Below are 21,238 nucleotides of genomic sequence, written 5' to 3'. Positions count from 1 at the left end.
ATGAAAGATGATCCTATCGCTCTTATCACTTAGGAAATTACCCCTGTTTTAGGAGCTCTGGCCTGGAGTAAAGACCAAAATGCATATTTCTTATTATATCACAAGATCACAGCAGCTTTTTCAAATGTTGACGCATTTCATAAAATATCAGAAAGTCATTTTCATTACTATCACCACCCATCACACCAGAAAAGTTTTCCAGTAATGGGAAACTGTGAAGCTCCCAGTGGTAGATATAAATCTTCTAAAATCCTAATCTTCTCTTGAAAGCTCAAATGTTATCATCGGCAGCAAATACAGTTATTTTCCTTGAAGTGATAGTTTCAGTTTGTTCAATTTCGAGAAAGTGTCTGCGAAGTCCCCAAATCTGAATTATCCCAGTTTGTCAGTTAGTCATTCTCTCAAGATGATGTCCTAGAAAGGAAGTGGCCAGTCCAGCCCCAAACATGCATAATCGCACCAGGCTCATCTCATCATTCAGACTATTTAAGTCAGATACTCAGAGATCTAGATTGAATAAAATTAAGAAATTTTACTGCTGATTGGGGTACATTCATTTTTTTTTGTTTTTTGTTGTTGTTGTTGTTTTTTGAGACGGAGTCTTGCTCTGTTGCCCAGGCTAGAGTGCAGTGGTGCAATCTCGACTCACTGCAAGCTCCGCCTCCCAGGTTCAGGCCATTCTGCTGCCTCAGCCTCCCGAGTACTGGCACTACATGCACCCGCCACCACGCCCACCTAATTTTTGGTATTTTTAGTAGAGACGGGGTTTCACTCTGTTAGCCAGGATGGTCTCGATCTCCTGACCTCGTGATCCACTTGCCTCGGCTTCCCAAAGTGCTGGGATTACAGGCGTGAGCCACCGCGCCCGGCTTTTTTTTTTTTTTTTTTAAGATGGAGTCTCGCTCTGTCACCCAGGCTGGAATGCAATGGCACAATCTCGGCTCACTGGAACCTCCACCTCCCGGGTTCATGCGATTCTCCTGCCTCAGCCTCCCGAGTAACTGGGGTTACAGGCGTGCATCACCATGCCCTGATAATTTTTGTATTTTTAGTAGAGACGGGGTTTCACCATGTTGGCCAGGCTAGTCTTGAACTCCCGACCTCAGATGATCCACCCGCCTCAACCTCTCAAAGTGCTGGCATTATAGGCATGAGCCACCATGCCCGGCCCATTTCAGTAATTATCTATTTTCACAGGAATGCAAATAATACAAGTATCAGATAAAGTGCATTATTTTAAAAACACTGTTACTCAGGAGAAGCTACGACCACTTTGGAAAACAGTTTGTTCCTCACTATATGATCCAGCAATTCTACTTACTTAACCACTATTGTTTAAGTAACAGTGTAGGGCCTTCCTCTTCCTATATTGGTGGAGTAATAAGAACCAGAATTTGGCTGGGTGCAGTAGCTCACGCCTGTAATCCCAGCACTTTGGGAGGCCAAGGAGGGCAGATCACTTGAGGTCAGGAGTTCTAGACCAGCCTGGCCAACATGGCGAAACCCCATCTCTACTAAAAATACAAAAATTAGCCAGGCATGGTGGCACACGCCTGTAATCCCAGCTACTCAGGAGGCTGAGACAGGAGAATCGCTTGAACGTGGGAAGTAGAGGTTACAGGGAGCCGAGATCGTGCCATTGCACTCCAGCCTGGGCGACAGAGCAAGACTGTCTAAACAAAAATAAAAAAAAAAATTGGGCAAAAGATTTGAATACATATTTCTTAAAAGAAGACATACAAATGACCGACAGGTTTAAGGAAAGGTATGCAGCATCATCCATCATCAGAGAAATGCAAATCAAAACTACAATGAGAGATCATCTAACCACAGTTAAAATGGCTTCTATCCAAAGACAGGTAATAACAAACGCTGGCGAGGATGTGCAGAAAAGGGAATCTTCAGACACTGTTAGTAGAAATGTAACTTAGTACAACCAGCATGGAGAACAGTTTGAAGGTTCCTCAAAAAACTAAATGTAGAGCTACCATAAGATCCAGTAATCCCAATGCTGGGTATATACCCAAAAGAAAGGAAATCAGTATATTAAAGAGGTGTCTTCATTTCCATATTTATTGCAGTGCTATTTACAATAGTCAAGATTTGGAAGCAACCTAAGTGTTCATCAATGATCATGGATAAAGAAAATGTGCTGCATATACACCATGGAGTACTATTCAGCCATGAAAAATATTGAGATCCTGTCATTTGCAACAACATGGATGGAACTGGAGATTATTATGTTAAGTGAAATAAGCCAGGCACATCCCAGCTACTTGAGAGGCTGAGGCAGAATGGCGTCAACCCGGGAGGCGGAGCTTGCAGTGAGCCAAGATCACCCCACTGCACTCCAGCCTGGGCAACAGAGCGAGACTAACATTGAATGTTCTCACTTATTTGTGGGACCTAAAAATCAAAACAATTGACCTTATGGGCATAGAGAGTAGAAAGAAGGTTATCACAGGCTGGGAACGGTAGTGCGAGGATGGGTGGGGAAGGTGGGGATGGTTAAAGGGTACAAAAAAAATAGAAAGAATGAATAAGACCTAGTATTTGAAAGTACAACTGGGTGACTATAGTCAATAATAAGTTGTTGTGTTTTTTGTTTTTTTTTTTTTCTGAGACAGCGTCTCGCTCTCTCACCCAGGCTGCAGTGCAGTGGCGCGATCTCGGCTCACTGCAGGCTCCGCCTCCGGGGTTCACGCCACTCTCCTGCCTCAGCCTCCTGAGTAGCTGGGACTACAGGCGCCCGCCACCGCGCCCGGCTAATTTTTTGTATTTTTAGTAGAGACGGGGTTTCACCGTGGTCTCCATCTCCTGACCTCGTGATCCGCCCGCCTCAGCCTCCCAAAGTGCTGGGATTACAGGCTTGAGCCACCGCGCCCGGGCAATAATAACTTTTTTTTTTGAGGCGTAGTCTTGCTCTGTCACCCAGGCTGGAGTGCAGTGGTGCAATCTCAGCTGCCTGCAACCTCCGCCTCCCTGGTTCAAGTAATTCTCCTGCTTCAGTCTCCCAAGTAGCTGGGATTACAGACACACGCCACCACGTGGCTAATTTTTGTATTTTTAGTAGAGACAGGATTTCACCATGTTCGCCAGGTTGGTCTTGAACTCCTGACCTCAGGTGATCTACCCATCTCAGCCTCCCAAAATGCTGGGATTACAGACATGAGCCACCACGCCCAGCCTCTTTTATTTATTTATTTGGAGACGGAGTCTTACCCTGTGGCCTAGGCTGGAGTGCAATGGTGTGATCTCGGCTCACTGCAACCTCTGCCTCCCAGGTTCAAACGATTCTCCTGCCCCAGCCTCCCGAGTAGCTGGGATTACAGGCGCCCTCCACCCGCCACCACACCTTGCTAAATTTTTGTATCTTTAGTAGAGACGAGATTTCACCATGTTGGCCAGGCTGGTCTCGAACTCCTGACCTTGTTATCTGCCCGCCTCGGCTTCCCAAAGTGCTGGGATTACAGGCATGAGCCACCACGCCCAGCCTCTTTTAGTTATTTTTAAATGTACAATTCGGCCAGGCGCGGTGGCTCATGCCTGTAATCCCAGTACTCAGTATGTTGCTCTCATCAAGATCAAGTGACTCCATCCCTACCAAAAATACAAAAATTAACTGGGTGTGGTGGTGCGCGCCTGTGGTCCCAGCTACTTGAGAGGCCTAGGTGGGAGGATTTCTTGAGCCTGGGAGGTTGAGGCTGTGGCGAGCCGAGATTGCACCACTGCACTCCAGCCTGGGCAACAGAATGAGACCATGTCTCAAAAAAAAAAAAAAAAAGAAAGAAAGAAAGAAAAGAAAAGAAAAGAAAACGGTAGCATAAGACAGCCTTGGAAAATAAAAAATAAAAAACAAAATTAAAAAAGGAAATGAAAAGTAACCCAGAGACGAAGAGGAAATGTATGCAATACTAAAATCTTATATCCAAACTGTAAAAAGATCTCTTACAAGTCAACTATGAGAACGCAAAAAAAAAAAAAAATCCCATTTTTAAAATGGGATTTAAAAAATTTGAACAGAAATTTCACAAAAGAAAACATACAAAAGGCCAGGGCTGGGCACAGTGGCTCACACTTGTAATCCTAGTGCTTTAGGAGGTCAAGGTGGGAGGATCACCTGAGGTCAGAAGTTCAAGACCAGCCTAGTCAACACAGCGAGACTCCCTGTCTACAAAAAAAAAAAAACCATATAAATTAGCCAGGAGTGGTGGCATGTGCCTGTAGTCCCAGCTACTAAGGAGGCTGAGGTGGGAGGATCGCTTGAGCCTACGAATTAAAGGCTGCAGTGAGCTATGATCATGCCACTGCAGTCCAGCCTAGACAATGTTGTGTCTAAAAAAAAAAAAAGGAAGATATTCAAAAGGCCAATTAGCACAAGAAAAGATGCTCAACATATTAGCCACCAGAGAAATGCAAATCAAAACCACAATGATATACCATTACATATCCATTACAACAGCTGAAATTAAAGACTAGCGATACCAAGAATGGCAACTGGACCTCTCATTCAGTGCCAGTGGGAAAGTAAAATGATGTACCAGTTTGGGAAACAGTTTGGTTCTTACTATATGATTTAGCAATTCCACACTTAGAGAATGAACATGTATTCACCCAACAACTTTTACATGAATGTGCATAGCAGTTTTATTCATAATTGCCCCAAAATAAAAGAAACTCAACGTGCACCAGCTGGTGAATGGATAAATGAATTGTGTCATATCCTTGTGGTCGAATACTACTCAGCAGTAAAAAGGAATGAACTACTGATACATGTAACATAGAAGAATCTCAGAAACATGCGGAGGCCAGGCACAGGGGCTCACGCCTATAATCCCAGCACTTTGGGAGGCTGAGGTGGGAGGATCACTTGAGCTCGGGAGTTCGAGACCAGACTGGGCAACATAGCTAGACCTCGTCCCTATTAAAAATAAAAAAAAACGCCGGGCGCGGTGGCTCAGGCCTGTAATCTCAGCACTTTGGGAGGCTGAGGCGGGTGGATCACAAGGTCAGGAGATCAAGACCATCCTGGCTAACACAGTGAAACCCCGTCTCTACTAAAAATACAAAAAATTAGCTGGGTGAGGTGGCGGGTGCCTGTAGTCTCAGCTACTCCGGAGGCTGAGGCAGGAGAATGGCGTGAACCTGGGGGGCGGAGCCTGCAGTGAGCCAGGATCGCACCAACAGATCGCACTCACTCTGGGCAACAGAGCGAGACTTCGTCTCAAAAAAAAAAAAACAATCAGAAACATTAGCCAGGCATGGTGATGCGTGCCTGTAGTCCCAGCTCCTCAGGAGGCTGAGGCAGGAAGATGGCTTGAGTCTGGGAGATCAAGCCTGCAGTGAGCTAAGATCATACCACTGCACTCCAGCCTGGGCAACAGAGTGAGACCCTGTCTTAAAAAACAAAAAACATGCTGAGCAAAAGAAACCAGACACAAGAGTACATGCCATATGATCCCATGTATGTGAAACTACAGAAAGAGACATTCTAGTCTAAAATGAGAGAAAGGGCCGGGTGTGGTAGCTCACGCCTGTAATCCCAGCACTTTGGGAGGCCAAGGCAGGAGGATCACCCGAGGTCAGGAGTTTGAGACCAGCCTGGCCAACTAAAGTTGGCCATCTTTTTAGTAGAGATGGCAAAACCTCATCTCTACTAAAAATACAAAAATTAGCTGGACATGGTGGTGGATGTCTGTAATCCCAGCTACTTAGAGGATGAGGCAAGAGAATCGCTTGGACCTGGGCGGCGGAGGTTGCAGTGAGCCAAAATCATGCCACTGCACTCCAGCCTGGGCGACAGAGTGAGACTCCATAACAAAAATAAAATAAAATAAAAATACAAAGAATTAGCTGGGTGTGGGGGGGGTGGGTGCCTGTAATCCCAGCTACTCAGGAGGCTGAGGCAGAAGAATCGCTTGAACCCGGGAGGTGGAGGTTGCGGTGAGCCGAGATCGCACCAGTGCACTCCAGCCTGGGTGACAGAGCAAGACTCCATCTCAAAATAAATAAATAAATAAATAAATAAATAAATAAATAAATAAGTGACAAAAAGCAGGTGCCCAAAAGCAGGTGGTTGCCTAGCGCCAGGGATGAGGGTTATGGATGGACTGGAAGGAACAGGACGGAATAGTTTGGGGTGATGGAAATGATCTCTACCTTGATTGTGGGGGGTTACGAGAGTGTATAAATTTGTCAAAACTGATAGAAAGGTACACTTAAACGGGGTGCCTTGTACCACGTATAAATTACACCTCAATACCATTGATTTTTTTTTTTTTACAAGTAATGGGCCAAAGTGGCAGGAAATTACTGCTTCTGAAAGCAGACTGAGTTCGGAAATAATGTCCTCTATGACAACACCAGCATACCTTCATGTAGATACGGCTGATGACAGTTCTTGGGAACAAAATGATGATGAGCAAATTGTGAATAATGGCGGTCCTCCACTACTGTCAATGATGTCACAGGTCAGATGTACATTAAACTAACTGTAACCAGAAAATGCAATGAAGCCGTGCCCTGATGACTCACGGGGCGGGGGAGTTACAGCCTCGGCTCTCTGGCAGGCTCACGGGGTGAGTGCATGTTGCACGCCTTTGGCCGTAACTGCATGGAATTACAGCCAGCACGGATGATACGGATTTTCATAGATGGAACTTCCATGCTTCTTCCCAGGAAAACAGCAAAACATCACTTGTTGACAATAGTTTAGTCTGCAGGTAGCTATCTTGCCCTTTCTGATTCTTGGTGCTGGTTAACGTTAAGACAAAGAAAACAGGCCGGGCATGGTGGCTCATGCCTGTAATCCCAGCACTTTGGGAGGCCAAGGCGGGCGGATCACCTGAGGTCAGGAGTTCGAGATGAGCCTGACTAACATTGAGAAACCGTCTCCATTAAAAATACAAAATTAGCCGGGAGTGATGGCGCATGCCTGTAATCCCAGCTACTCGGGAGGCTGAGGCAGGAGAATTGCTTGAACCTGGGAGGCAGAGGTTGCAGTGAGCCAAGATCACACCATTGCACTCCAGCATGGGAAACAAGAGCGAAACTCCATCTCAAACAAACAAACAAACAAACAAAAACAGGCCAGGTGAGGTGGCTTAAGGCTATAATCTCAGCACTTTGGGAGGCTGAGGCAGGAGGATCACTTGAGGCCAGGAGTTTGAGACCAGCCTGAGAAACACAGCAAGACCCCATCTATACAAAAAAATTAAAAAATTAGCCGGGCATGGTGGCACACACCTGTAGTCCCAGCTACTCAGGAGGCTGGGGTGGGAGGGTCACTTGAGCCTGGGAGGTCAAGGCTGCAGTGAACTATGATGGACTGAGTCACTGCACTCTAGCCTCGGTGACAGAGTGAGACCCCAACCCCACCCCACCCCCCACCAAAAAAAAAACAGGGCCGGGCACAGTGGCTCACGCCTGTAATGCCAACACTTTGGGAGGCCGAAGCAGGCAGATCACCTGAGGTCAGGAGTTCAGGACTAGCTTGGCCAACATGGTGAAACCGTGCCTCTACTGAAAATACAAAAATTAGGCGGATGTGGTGGCGGGCACCTGTAATCTCAGCTACTTTGGAGGCTGAGACTCGAGAATCACTTGAATCCGGGAGGCAGAGGTTGCAGTGAGCCAAGATCATGCCATTGCACTCCAGCATGGGCGACAAGAGTGAAACTCCATCTCAAAAAAAAAAAAAAAAAAAAAAGGCCAGAGCCTTCAAAAATAACCAGAATGATTCTAGACAACCTAGAAGGAGGGAGTAGCTTCCTCTCGCCCTCACTGGGAGAAATGCAGAGATAGGATAATTGTCTTTATGACTCTGAGAATGCTTAAGACAAGAACAACATACAAACAAATAACTCCTATGAGAGCTTCTCAATTCACACATGATCCCATTTCATCCTTGCAAGAACACGGGGCAATAGATAATATCTTAAAATTCCCATTTTACAAATAAAAATTCCCAGCCAGACATGGCAGTTCACATCTGCCATCCCACCCTCAAGACGGAAGGATCATTTGGAGCCAGGAGTCCAAGACCAGCCTGGGCAACAAAGCGAGACTCTGTTTCTATAAATTCTGTTTTTTTTTTTTTTTTTTTGAGGCAAAGTCTTGCTGTGTTACCCAGGCTGGGGTGCAGTGGCGCAATCTCGGCTCACTGCAACCTCTGCCTTCTGGGTTAAAGTGATTCTCCTGCCTCAGCCTCCTATGTAGCTGGGACCAGAGGCGTATGTCACCACACCTGGCTATCTATTAATGCTTTTTTAAATTAAACTTCAAAATAAAGGCCTGGCATGGTGGCTTACACCTGTAATCCCAGCACTTTGGCTGAGGCAGGCAGATCACCTGAGGTGAGGAGTTTGAGACCAGCATGGCCAACATGGTGAAACCCCGTCTCTACAAAAAATATTTTAAAAATTAGCCAGGTGTGGTGGTGGGTGCCTGTAGTCCCATCTACTCGGGAGACTGAGCCAGGAGAATCGCTTGAACCTGGGAGGCAGAGGTTGCAGTGAGTCAAGATCATGCCACTGCACTCCAGCCTGGGCAATGGAAGGAGACGCTGTCTCAAAAATAAATAAAGATAAAAATTCTCATTGCCGTCATGTCTGAGTCAGAGTCTCCAAAGAGCCTGAACAAATAAAAAATTCCAGACTCAGGCCGGGCGCGGTGGCTCACGCCTGTAATTCCAGCACTTTGGGAGGCCAAGGCGGGCGGATCACGAGGTCAGGAAATCGAGGCCATCCTGGCTAACATGGCGAAACCCCGTCTCTACTAAAAATACAAAAAAAAATTAGCCCTTGGTGGCGGGCGCCTGTAGTTCCAGCTACTCGGGAGGCTGAGGCAGAAGAATGGCGTGAACCCGGGAGGTGGAGCTTGCAGTGAACGAAGATCGCGCCACCGCACTCCAGACTGGGTGGCAGAGCAAGACTTCATCTCAAAAAAAAAGCCAGACTCAGAGAGGTTACTCGATCGTACCTGCCTTGGATGTGACACCAACCACAGAGGGGTTCAGCGGTCCGGAAAGAACCTGCACTCCTGCTAAGAACACCAAGCTCTCCTTCCAATACTGCTTTCTTCCAACATCTCAAAGGGCTTATGAGGACCGTCCTAAGAAGGAGGCTGTAACTGACAGCGATTATCCACCTCCCCCAAGAGGACCAGCACGGAGGATAAGCTCATCAAGGCCAATGCTCTTGTTTTACTTTCCAGGTGATTCCAGGATCTCATCCCCAGATAAGTGTCTATCTTAAGCTCTCTCTCCTGTTCACCCTCTAACGTCTCCCATGCACTGCACACTCTAACTCAGGGCCTGACATCTGTAAGATCCCTAGATCCTAGTCCTGTTCTGTAAGCAGCCCTTCAATTTCTACTTCACTGAAACATGACTATTCCCTCAGGACACTGCTTCCCCAAAGCACTGTGAGTAGCGGTCTTTTTCTGTCCCATGAAAGCCCCCATAAGCCACACTCTACTGTCTTAGAGAAGGAACAGTCATTGCCGCATCAAGACTATTGTTCCTCTCATTTCCCTGTTGTTTTTGTTTGCTTCTTTTGAGACAGGCTGTTGTTCTGTTATCCAGGCTGCAGTGCAGCAGTGCGATCATAGCTCACAGCTGCCTCGGACTCCTGGGATCAAACAATCCTCTGGCCAGGTGCAGTGGCTCACTCCTGTAATCCCAGCACTTTGGGAGGCCGAGATGGGCGGATTACCTGAGGTCAGGAGTTCGAGACCAGCCTGGCCAACGTGGTGAAACCCTGTCTCTACTGAAAATACAAAAATTAGCCAGGCATGGTGGCACATGCTTGTAATCCCAGCTACTCAGGAGGCTGAGGCAGGAGAATCGCTTGAGCCCAGGAGGTAGAGGTTGCAGTGAGCCAAGATCGTGCCACTGCACTCCAGCCTGGCTGACAGAGCGAGACTGTCCAAAAAAACAAAACAAAACAAAAAAAACAAAGAAAAAATCCTACCGCCTCAGCCTCCTGAGTAGCTAGGACTATAGGTGCCCACCACCATGCCCAGCTAATTTTTATTTTTGTAAAGATGGGGTCTCACTCTATTGCCCAGGATGGTCTCAAACTCCTGGCTTCAAGCCATCCTCCCACCTCCATTTCCCAAAGTGTTGGGATTCCAGGTATAAGCCACTGTGCCCAGCCCAGACTCATTTATCTAATTACTGACTTGACATCTCTACTTGAAGGTGTACTTGGCAATTTTTTTTTTTTTTTTGAGACACAGTCTCACTCTGTCACCCAGGCTGGAGTGCAGTGACATGATCTTGGCTCACTGCAACCTCCCCCTCCTGGGTTCAAGCAATTCTTGTGCCTCAGCCTCCCAAGATGCTGGGATTACAGGCACGCACCACCATGCCCAGCTAATTTTTGTATTTTTAGTAGAGACGGGGGTTTCACCATAGTGGCCAGGCTGGTCTCGAACTCCTGACCTCAAGTGATCTGCCTCCCTCAGCCTCCCAAAGTGCTGGGATTACAGGCGTGAGCCACTGCGCCTGGCCCACTTTACTCTTAATTTCCCCAATTCCTAGAACAGTGCGTGGCCCACAGGAAATCCACAGAATATATTTGCAGAATGAATGAATGACTTGCCAAAGGAATTAGGGCAAATAAGTAGATATCCAGTAAACATCCACAACCATCTGCCCCATACCCTTTTCAGCTCTGGGGAGATGGTGGCTCCTTGTGGGGTGGGATATGGGGGTCTCCGTTCCTTTCATCCTCCCGCCCCGTGGGGGAGTCAAGTCTCCGCAGCCGGAGAGCCCAGATGCAGGCGCGGCTAGGCGGCCCTCTCTATGGTGAGCCCCCGGGTCCCTCCTCCGCAGCACCCGGAGTGCCTCTATGGTTCTTCCTGTCCGTAGTCGGGAGGGGGCGCTGTGCGCAGGCGCGAGGTGACGCCGCGGCCGGGCCGGAAGGAGTGCAGCGGCTGCCACGGAGCTCGCAGCTGCGGCTTCTGAGGAGTAAGCGGCGAGGTAGCGAAGGCCGCCGAACCTGCCTGCCTAGCCGGCGAGTTGAGTGGCGAGTGAGTGTCGGCTGCAGGGTGCGCTCGAGCTCCTGGGCGGGTCTGTGAGACGAGGCGGCCTCTCTGAGGGGCGCCTCTGTGGAGCTCCGGGGGGGGCGGGGGCGCGGGCCGTGAGGGCCGCCGAGCTGAGGGGCGCGGGCCGAGGCCCGGGCGGGATCGGGCCAAGGGGTTGGGCTGGGCGTCTCGAGCCCGGTGCGGTGGCGAGGCGGGAGCGACAAAGGCGCTGAGCGGCCGGGCGGCCCCCTCCCGCCACTTCGCGAAGTTTCGCGGGCCGGCCCCTCGGGTCTGCTGCGCGAGGGCGACAGCCCGGGAGACTGCGCTTCCCTCCCCCGGGCCCGAGGCAGCCGCGGAGGCGGTGTCCGTGCACCCGAGCGCGGTCTGGAGGAGCGGCGGGAGGCGGCCAGTGCCTGTGAACTCCAGCCCAGGCGGGCGGCGTTTTCCCTCCTCTCTTCTCACATCTGGAGCGCGTGTTGTTCCGCGAAAGTTGGCGACTGTCACCCGGCACTCGCGAGGGCGCCGCAAGTGCGTCAAACCCTTCTGCGGGGCGCTGGGGGCTGGCCCGGCTCGGGTGTCCGGGCGCTGGGCAGGGAGCGAGGCCGCTGTCCCCGCGTCGAGGTGGCCCTGCTCCCGGTGGAACGGGACGGGGATCCAAGACTCTAGGCCACTTGCAACCAACCCTGGAGCGTGCGCGGCGTGCGGGTTACAGAAATTTCTGACAAATCCGCCAGGGCTCTGTGACTCCCTAAGGGCCTGGGTAGCAGTTGTCCTGGGTACTTTGATCGTGCAAAGAGAACATTCTTTTTTCTTTTTCTTTTTCCTTTTTTTTCCTTTTTTTTGAAACGGAGTCTCGCTCTGTTGCCCAGGCTGGAGTGCAGTGGCGCGATCTCTGCTCATTGCAAGCTCTGCCTCCCGGGTTCAAGCGGTTCTGCTGCCTCAGCCTCACAGGGATTGCCTCAGCTGGGATTACAGGCGTTTGCCACCACGTCCGGCTAATTTTTGTATTTTTAGTAGAGACGGGGTTTCTCCATGTTGGCCAGACTGGTCTCTAACTTCTGAAATCAGGTGATCCCTCCGCCTCGGCCTTCCAAAGTGCTACACAGTCTTTTCAAAAGACGCTTCAGATATGTTCTCCGGGGCCCTTGGGCCCTTCAGTAAGAAGCGCCCTGGCTGAAAACCCACACGTTCACCTACAGAAGAAGCACTGTGACGTAGAGGGTGAGCAGAGCAGAGGACCTCACAGTGGCCCTCACACACACCTGGCTCCAGCTTGGCCAGGTCATTTTGCCCTGGTGGGCCTGTGCCTCACCTCAAAAATGGGGTTTCTTCCCTTATGAGGAAGACCCATGAATTAACAACGGAATTGCCAGGAATGCTAAAAACTATCTAAATGCCATGTATTGTTTTCAAGCTGTTACTCCTGGGAGGGGCTAGGTTGGCATTGTTTTAGAGGTTAGGAGCTAAACATCAACTCCTCTATTCTCCAGCTGTTGTTTGTCCTCCAGCTTCCTGCAATAGTCAGGCACAGGGTCTTATAAAAATGGGTTTGTGCCGCTGTATGTTTTGGTGGGTAATAGTTAGGCACACTAATATATATCACCTTTGTTTACTGAATGGGATGTAGGTGGGGGACCAGAGCATATCCGTGTCCCTCAGAAACAGTGGCGTTTTAAATGTAGTATATCCCGTCAGCTCCTCTCTGCCCCACCCACCCCAGCCCATTGATTGAGCCTTTTTTTTTTTTTTTTTTTTTGAGACGGAGTCTGGCTCTATGGCCCAGGCTAAAGTGCAGTGGTGCCATCTCTGCCCACTGCAACCTCCACCTGCCAGGTTCAAGTGATTCTCCTGCCTCAGCCTCCCGAGTAGCTGGAATTACAGGCGGGTGCCACCACGCTCGGCTAACTTTTTTTTTTTTTTTTTAAGAGACGGAGTCTAGCTGTGCTGCCCACCTCCTGGGTTTAAGTGACCTTCAGTCTCCCAAAGCGCAAGAATTACAGGCTTTAGCCACCGCGCTCTGCCAGAACATTCTTTACGCGTTGAGAAGGGAGAGAGAAGCGGGAAGATTCTATGAAACATCTCAATTTAGTCCACTTGCTTTAAGGAAGAAGGCTAATAAATGGCCTGGCTTTGCCTTGGTTTTGTATTTCATAATTTATTGCGCCTGGGGTGTGGGGAGTAATGGTGGATTTGAGGAAATGCTTGGAGAGTCTGGGCCAGATTTTGGACTCCCTGGCAAACCTCATTCAAAGCTTTAGATTTTTACTCTGATTAGAGCCGCAGCAGCTAATAAAAGAGAACTCCTGAAGCCCCTGTGGAGAAATCTGATAAAGAAGGGTTAGGTATGAGTGAGGCAGATTGAAAGTTAATGAATAGGATAGTTGAGAGAGCTGGTATTTGCTGACTCTACTACGAGCTACTGTTTAATGTGTTTACAAAATTCTAGGCATTGCTGTATTCTAGCTCTTTAGAGACATAATTCATTCTCATACCTGATGTCATCATTGTATCTGCATTATTGTTAAAGATAATAGAACATAGCCGGGCATGGTGTGGCTCACGCCTGTAATCCTAGCACTTTGGGAGGCCGAGGTGGGCAGATCACCTGAGGTCAGGAGTTCGAGACCAGCCTGGCCAACATGGTGAAACCCTGTCTCTACTAAAAATACAAAAATTAGCCAGGCATGGTGGTGTGCACCTGTAATCCCAGCTACTAGGGAGGCTGAGGCAGGAGAATCGCATGAACCCGGGAGGCAGAGGTTGCAGTGATCCAAGACTGTGCCACTGCACTCCAGCCTGGGTGACAGAGCGAGACTCCGTCTCAAAAATAATAATAATTTTAAAAAAAGAAACTGAGGTGCTAAAAAATATCTAGTCCCCAAACTTGTAAGGGTCAGCGTGGAACTTGAACTCAGTTTGGACGCAGAGTTTATGCCACTAATTATCCTGCTATAATTAGTGAGTGCTATTTATTCTGAAAGTACATCTACTATTGAAGATCATCTACTATGTGCCATCCAGTATGCTATGTCTTGGGGCTTTGGGATCAAGTAACACTTTGGTTCTGCCTTCTTGGAACTTAAGTTTTAGCAGAGGAGACCAAAATTACAGTTTCCTAAATAAGTATATTAAATTATTGTTGTAAGTGCTTTGAAGAAATGAGGTATGTTGTGTGATTGAACCAGGGAGGAACATCTAGGGGATAATCAGGAACAATTTTTCTCTGAGGAGAAAGCAAAGAACCGAACAATGAATAGAGTTAATTTGGTCCAAGAGGCAGTGAAGAAGAGTAGTTCACCTGGGGAAGAGCCTGCGATGGAAGGAAGGAGCAAATCATGAAACTGAACTATTGTTACTACTGAATGGTGAATGCGGGGGTAAAAGGTATGAGGTAAGGCCCACTATGTCAGCAAGGTCGGGTGATGGTAGCGTTTTGTAGGCCATGGTAAGGATTTCAGTTCCACCATGGTGAGATTTGTGGTTTAAAAGAAATAACTCAATGCTGCATGAAAATATGTCAGGGGATGGAGCTTGCAAGGCAGTACTTGGGCTAGAAGCAGAAGCATGTCCTTTGGTCACAGAAGATTCAGTTCTAAAAAGATCGTTGAAAACATTGATTTTACCCTCCACACATAAGGATGTACTTACTTATCTGTCCTAGTTTCTAAACCAATTTTCATCGGACAGTTGAAGAAAATCTTGATGTTTTATGTTAAACTATTTAGCCTGCCAACTGAAGATTTTGAGTTTAATTTTTGATTTAAAACCTTTCCTATTGTAAAAATACACCGCTAACAGGATTCTTAGAGCTTTTAAACTCTAGACTAATTGTTTGCATATTTATATCCATAATGATGGATGTTATTTTACCATAGTTATTTTGTCCACTTATTAAAGTTAACACAATTTTCGTTTTCTTTCTCTGAACTCATCATCTGCTTTGTTCTTCCTTAATAGCATCACCATCCTGTGGTCACCTGATCTCAGCGTCTAGGTCAACTTTGATTCCTTTCTTCTTGCCCTGATGGCCAGTGACATACACAGATCCCATCGACTCTAACTCTGCATTCAGTGTCTTGTATTCTTCTCCTCCCCCTAGGTACTGTTGGCTCTTGTTTCCTGGGTTTCCTGGCACCGGTTGTCTCCTACAGGCCATCTTACACATTGCAGTCAGGTTGATTTTTCTAAAGCACAGCTGTCATTGCTTTGCTTCCCATTGGCTAGAAAATAAAATCTGAGCTCTGTTTCAGTTATCTGTTGATGTATAACAAACCACCCCAGTACTTACTGGCTTCATAGAGTAATTTTGTTTGTTGACAGTTTTATGAGTCAGGAGAATTGAGAAGTGCTCACCTGGGCCATTTTTCTCTGGTCCACATGCTGTCAGCCGAGGTGGCCAGTGCTGGAGCATCCGCTTCCACAATGGCTTCTTCATTCACATGCCTTGTCAAAGACTGCTGGCTCTTTCCCTGCACGTGTAGTGTCAGGTCTTCCTGTGTGATCTCTCAGCAGGGTATTCAGACTTTTTACCTGATGACTCTGGGCCCAGGAGCCTTAAGTGAAAGCTGCTGTGCTCGCTCTTTCTTTCTTTTTCTCTCTCTCTCTCTCTCTCTCTCTCTGTGTCTCTTTTTTTGACAGTCTCCTTCTGTCGCAAAGGCTGGAGTGCAGTGACACAATATCAGCTCACTGCAACCTCCGCCTCCCGGGTTCAAGCCATTCTTGTGCCTCAGCCTCCAGAGTAACTGGGATTACAGGCATGTGCCACCACACCCAGCTAATTTTTGTATTTTTTTAGTAGTGTCGGGGGCTACTGTGCTTTTAAAGGATAAACCCAGATATGACACGGCTCTCACTTTAGCTTGATACGGCTATTCCTGCTAAGCCTTCCTTGACTACCTGCCCTTCCCCTGTAGTCTCTCTTTTTTTTTTTTTTTTTTTTTTTTTTTTTTTGAGACGGAGTCTTGCCCTGTCGCCCAGGCTGGAGTGCAGTGGCGCGATCTCAGCTCACTGCAAGCTCCGCCTCCTGGGTTCACGCCATTCTCCTGCCTCAGCCTCCTGAGTAGCTAGGACCACAGGTGCCCGCCACCACACCCGGCTAATTCTTTTGTATTTTTTTTTTTTTAGTAGAGACGGGGTTTCTCCGTGTTAGCCAGGATGGTCTCCATCTCCTGACCTCGTGATCCGCCTGCCTTGGCCTCCCAAAGTGCTGGGATTACAGGCTTGAGCCACCGTGCCCGGCTATAGTCTTTTTATTGCACGAGTGACTTTATTCTCTGGTTGATGGGACTCTGAGTTCTTTGAGACAAAATCCATGTGAGAGTTTCTTTTGATGTATTCCCGATGATGCATAACCAATTCTTGTTATATAAAATGCTGTAGTACAGTCAGCTCTCCGTATCTACAGCTTTCACATATGGATATGGAGAGCTGACGGTAAACTTTTTCTATATTGATTTAATATTAATTATATTAGTGCAGACTTACAAAAGGATGGATATCCAAAGAATGGTTAGGATGAGCAACTGGTATTTGAATGAAAAATGATCGTTTATAGGCATTTTTAAAAACATGCTAGGAAGAGGTATTGTGGAGGCCTGGTGTGACATGGGCATGTCATCTTCTTCCAGCCTGTGCCTAGCTCTGCTTTGCCCACTTTTTCTTTTTCTTTTTTTTTTTTTTTTTTTTTGAGATGGAGTCTCGCTCTGTCACCCAGGCTGGAGTGCAGTGGTGCATTCTAGGCTCACCGCAAGCTCTGCATCCCGAGTTCAAGCAAATTCTCCTGCCTCAGCCTCCTGAGTAGCTGGGACTACAGGCACCCGCAACCACGCCTGGCTAGTTTTTGTATTTTTAGTAGAGACGGGTTTTACCACGTTGGCCAGGCTGGTCTTGAACTCCTGACCTCAAATAATCCACCCACTTCAGCCTCAAAGTTTTGGGATTACAGGTGTGAGCCGCCGCGCCTGGCCTGCTTTGCCCACTGCCCACTTTTTGCTGGGAAGTCAAAGGGATTAACTCATTAAATTTGAAAGTCTTTAATGACCCCCAAATCTGTTGCAGAAGTGGCAGGCATGTTTACAGAAAGTATTCTGGAGAGCCAGGGGCACTACAGAGCTCCAGGATCATGCAGTAGTAGTTTAGGAGCATATACATAAGGAAAAATGGAGAAGCAGCATGAATAGAACAAGGAGAAAAAAATGATTGGTAGAAGACAGACTCAAGCATTCTGGTTACGAGGAAGTGAAGGTGAGATTTTGAAAACCAGAAAATTGGGTGAGAGAACCGTGAGTGATTCTCTTTTCTTCCTGACTTCCTTTGTTTCTCATATTTTCTGAAATGGGCAATACTTGATAACTGAAGAAAATCCTAATTGTTGTTGCCTAAGCCATGTTTCCTGAATCTGGTTCTATGGCCATGATGAATAACAGCTCCAGTCTTTGACAGAGGAAGTTTTTGGATCCACTCATTCAACAACTGTGCTAGGCATTGGAAATACAACTATAAATAAGAAAAGAGGCCAGGCATGGTGACTTACGCCTGTAATCTCCCCACTTTGGTGAGTGTCGGGGGTGGATCACCTGAGGTCGGGAGTTCAAGACCAGCCTAAGATGGTGAAACCCCTACTCTACTAAAAATATAAAATTAGCTGGGCATGGTGGCAACATGCCTGTAACTTGGGAGGCTGAGACAGGAGAATCACTTGAACCCTGGAGGGGGAAGTTGCAGTGAACTGAGATTGCACCATTGCACTCCAGCCTGGGCAACAAGAGCAAAACTTCGTCTCAAAAAAAAAAAAAAAGTAACTTGGAATGGGAAAATAAAGATTTCCACCCCCCAAACTGTATTTTATTAATAAGCACTGCATTTCCTGTGTACTTGTGATTACAATGCTCCTATTTTGATGATATTTACCATATACAAAGTGGCTACTCTTATTTTTCAACATAGCCTTATAATGTAAGAATAGCTATTTTCATTCTTCTGTTTCACAGGTAACAATTAATAAAAATAGCATAATGTCACACTTAGTATATGTCAGGCACTGTGCTAAAACTTTATGTAATTCAACTGATTTAGTTTTTAAAAAGTTTTTATTTTTTAAAATTAATGAATTTTTTTGGAGGTAGGTTCTCCCTCTGCCGCCTATGCTGGAGTGCAGTGGTGCTGTCATAGCTTACTTGCAGCATTGAACTCCTGGGCTCAAAGGATCCTCTTGCCTCAGCATCCACAGTAAAGCTGGGATTTGGGCACATGCCACTCTACCTACCCGCAAATAATTTTAAAACAACTGTATTCTCATTTTACAAATGAGGAAACTGGCCCAGGAGATTGAACAATTTATCTGGAGCCACCGATTGACTAAATGGTGAAACCAAGTTTTAAACATAGGCAGTATTATCCAAAGCCCAGATTAAGAGACTGAGTGTCAGAGAGTTAAATGACCTGATACAGAGACTTACATTTAGTTAAGAGTAGAAATTCCACCATCACAATTCTTTTCTTCTCACAGGTTGGGGCTGCTGGTGTGCCACTCATGAGGAATTTTTTAAACCGTTACTAGCAATCTGCTTAACTACAAGCCTGACATTTCAACTAAATTAGCTGTAAAATGACTCACATCTCCCTTTGATTTTCAGTGTAAAATTGAAGGAAGCCAGTTGTGGTCAAAGAAAAAAAATAAGAAATTTGGCTTGGGGCAAGGCACGGTGACTCACGCCTGTTATCGCAGGACTTTGGGAGGCCGAAGCAGGCAGATCACCTGAAGTCAGGAGTTCAAGATCAGCCTGGCCAACATGACAAAACCACTCTCTACTAAAAATACAAAAATTAACCAGCATGGTGGCACGCATGTGTCGTCCCAGCTACTCAGGGAGGCTGAGGCAGGAGAATCGCGTGAACCTGGGAGACGGAGGTTGCAGTGAGCTGAGATCGTGCCACTGCACTCCAGCCTGGGTGACAAAGCAAGACTCTGTCTCAAAAAAAAAAAAAAATTGGCTTGAAAATAATGTTCAAAATACTTTTTAAAAATCTGGCTGGGTAAGGTGGCTCACTCCTGTAATCTCAGCACTTTGGGAGGCCAAGGCAGGCAAATCACGAGGTCAGGAGTTTGAAACCAGCCTGGCCAACATGGTGAAACATCGTCTCTACTAAAAATACAAAAAACTAGCTTGTGTGGTGGTGGGCACCTTTAATCCCAGCTACTCAGGGAGGCTGAGGCAGGAGAATCGCTTGAACCCAGGAGGCGGAGGTTGCAGTGAGCTGAGATTGCACCACTGCACTCCAGCCCAGGTGACAGTGGGAGACTCCGTCTCAAAAAAAAAAAAAAAAATCTTATTTGGGGAAAAAAAGGACTTGATTAGATACAGTTCAAATTTGATACCAGAGCTGTTCTTTTAAATACCATGCTATTTATAAATAACATCAATATCATTATTTCAAATGAGAGACCCAAACTTACACTGGTATATGTCAGTTTTAAAAGTGGGAATACCTGGGGCCAGGCACGGTGGCTCATGCCTGTAATCCCACCACTTTGGGAGGCTGAGGCATGTTTATCACCAGAGGTCAGGAGTTTGAGACTAGCCTGGCCAACATGGTGAAACCGTGTGTCTACTAAAAAATACAAAAATTAGCCAGACATGGTGGCACATGCCTGTAATCCCAGCTACTCGGGAGGGTGAGGCAGGAGAATTCCTTGAATCTGGGATGCAGAGGGTTGCAGTGAGCCGAAATCGTGCCATTGTACTCTAGCCTGGGTGACAAGAGCGAAACTCTGTCTCAAACAAACAAAAAAAAGGAATACTTTTGTTCAGTTATCAATGCCAGAGATTTTTGTTGTAAAACTTTGCTAACCTGGTTTTGATATCTGTCTATTTTGATAGTATCTATAACTTCACATTCTATAAGTTGAGAAAATGCTGATATTATTTGACTATTAACTCTTTATAGACATTTAATGAGAAGCCCCGATCTGGGGCTTACCGCCTCTGAGGCACAGTGGTTTCTCCCAGGAAGGCAAAGAAAATTGAGATTTTCTCAGAGAGGAAGAAAAGGATTGAATCGCTTAAACCTGGGAGATGGAAGTTGCAGTGAGCCGAGATCGCACCACTGCACTCCAGCCTGGGTGACAGAGCAAGAGGCACATTTAAATCTTGTGTTTATAGTAATTTGGTGTTTGTGGAGATTCTTTCTTGTCTAGTTTTTTTGTAACTGTTGTCCATGGAATGTTTTCTGTTGCTATGTGAGAATTTGAGGAGATTCAAAGACTATTCTGCTGTTACTACTACTGTCTTCCCAGAATTTCCTTGTGGTTTTATTTTACTTTATTTTATTGGGACAGAGTTTCACTCTTGTTGCCCAGGCTGGAGTGCAATGGCTCGATCTCGAGCCACAACCCCCGCCTCCCCAGTTCAAGCGATTCTCCTGCCTCAGCTTCCCAAGTAGCTGGGATTACAGGCATGGGCCACCATGCCCAGCTAATTTTGTATTTTTAGTAGAGACAGGGTTTCTCCATGTTGGCCAGGCTGGTCTCGAACTCCTGAGCTCAGGTGATCCATCCGCCTCAGCCTCCCAAAGTGCTGGGATTACAGGCGTGGGCCACCGCGCCCGGCCCCTTGTGGTTTTAGTTTACATTTCTCTGATGTCTCATAATGTTGGACACTTTTTCATTTATTTATTGGCCTTTTGCGTTTCCTCAGGGTACTCAGCCATTTTTAATTCAAATTGTTTGCCCCATTTTTCCTTTGGGCAGATTTTTTTTGGTGGGGGGACGGGGTTTCACTCCCATTGTCCAGGCTGGAATGCAGTGGCGGGATCACAGCTTACTGCAACCTCCGCCTCTCGAGCTCAAGAGATCTTCCCACCTCAGCCTCCTGAGTAGCTGGGACTAGGTGCCCGCTACTGCACCTGGCTAATTTTTTTTGCCTTTTTTTGTAGAAATGGGGTTTTGCCATGTTGTCCAGGCTGGTCTCAAACTCCTGAGCTCAAGTGATCTGCCTGCCTCAGCCTTCCAAAGTGCAGGGATTACAGGCATGAGCCACTGCACCCCACCTGGATTCTTTTTCTTTTCAGTTAACATGCAAGAGTTTTTATATTTTCTCCTGGTGGCTTGCCTTTTCACTCTTAATTTCTTTGGTGAGTAGACATGCTTAATTTTAATGTATAGTGTTTCAGTTTTTTCTTTTATGGATAGTGCTGTTTATGTCCTGTTTAG

At 46.9% G+C, this 21,238-nt stretch overlaps 1 protein-coding gene across 4 annotated transcripts in view; it reads left to right on the top strand.

The window, feature by feature from the left end:
* The first annotated feature begins 10,835 nt into the window (after positions 1 to 10,835).
* Positions 10,836 to 21,238, top strand: part of LOC100592722 (E3 ubiquitin-protein ligase RNF216) — a 164,989-nt gene continuing 154,586 nt past the window's right edge. Inside the window, exon 1 of one of the 4 annotated variants that reach the window (XM_030795726.1) lies at positions 10,836 to 11,034. The gene's annotated coding sequence lies outside the window, so the exon portion shown is untranslated. The remainder of the gene's footprint in view (positions 11,035 to 21,238) is intronic. The other 3 variants (XM_030795730.1, XM_030795729.1, XM_030795727.1) reach the window with 3 other exon arrangements.

The sequence above is a fragment of the Nomascus leucogenys genome, chromosome 17 (assembly GCF_006542625.1).
Source record: "Nomascus leucogenys isolate Asia chromosome 17, Asia_NLE_v1, whole genome shotgun sequence".
Lineage (NCBI taxonomy): Eukaryota > Metazoa > Chordata > Mammalia > Primates > Hylobatidae > Nomascus > Nomascus leucogenys.
This window is presented reverse-complemented; position numbering and strand designations above follow the sequence as displayed.